Source organism: Plecotus auritus (assembly GCF_963455305.1).
Source record: "Plecotus auritus genome assembly, chromosome: 3".
NCBI lineage: Eukaryota > Metazoa > Chordata > Mammalia > Chiroptera > Vespertilionidae > Plecotus > Plecotus auritus.
In genome coordinates, this window is record NC_137772.1 from 31,557,014 (window position 1) to 31,558,096 (window position 1,083).

General features: G+C 40.0%; 1 pseudogene across 1 annotated transcript; it reads left to right on the forward strand.

Moving 5' to 3' along the window:
* The first annotated feature begins 212 nt into the window (after positions 1-212).
* On the forward strand, positions 213-573 carry LOC308244629 (protein BEX4-like; annotated as a pseudogene). Its single transcript has one exon. The product of its transcript is annotated as a protein BEX4-like (transcript).
* Positions 574-1,083: the final 510 nt, after the last annotated feature.

Consider the following 1,083-nt stretch of genomic DNA (forward strand, 5'->3'; position numbering starts at 1 on the left):
GTCATAGTGAGGCATCAAACTCCCAGTGGGTCGAACTCCTGAGGGGGCACTTTGCATATTAGGCTTTAATATATATAGATTCTTTTCAACTTGAAAGTAAAATTGGTGATACCCTGTGGAGGCTCGCACCCTTCTCGGTTGCAGCTCCCAGTGGCCCTGAGGGTGCACAGCCCATCCAGGAAGCCCCCAGAGGCAAAGGTGGAGCAGGAGCAATGGAGTCCAAAGAGGAACGAGCAGTAAAAAATCTCAACATGGAAAACGCCTGACAGGAAAACGGAGGAGGGGACCAGGCCCCTGTGCAGAATGAGGAGGACCCGAACTTTGGGAGGAGGCGAAGCCCAGAAGCCTGGAGGAAATGTCAGGCTGGGGTGGGTTAAGCCATTGGTCCCTAGTTTTCTAGGGGCCATATCTAACAAGCGTGTTGATCACAGTGCAGTGGGAGATAATGTAGAAAAGATCGCAAAGCAGCAGATGGAAATCAGGAGAAAGAGTAAGGAGCAGCAAATGAGGCATGTTATATGCTTCCAAACTCCTGAACCTGATAATCATTATGACTTTTGCTTTATGCCTTGAATCCTAAGGTTTCCACTGAAGCTAATAATTCGGCCTCTGCTCCAAAAGCTAGTAGTTTTGTGATTTAATTTTCTGTAAACCTTTTAATGTTTCCTCTTACTAGTTTCTAATTGAATAATGTTTTGTCTTAGTGTAAAACTCTCTGTCCAGCAAGGCAATTTCACTCAGTTTTTGGAAAAAAATCTTCTTTTCATGATGTGAAATTAATAAAGCCGCTTAAAAAAAAAAGAATGTAAAATTGGCATTGAGTTTATTAACATTATAGTGATTCCTCTGAATTGGTAGCTGGTTCACAAACATAGCATGAAAGAGTGAAGAGTGTCAATATGCCTCTAAATTGCAGTGAAATAAACTTTTAGTGGGATAATGGAGGTCACACTTGTTTTAATAATATATCTAAAAAAACTGAAGGGATAACTTGAGTTTAACTTTTATTAATAAGTAAATTTATTAATAAACTATGTTTCTGTTGACCCACTATTTACCATTTAAAAATCTTTTTATTGATTG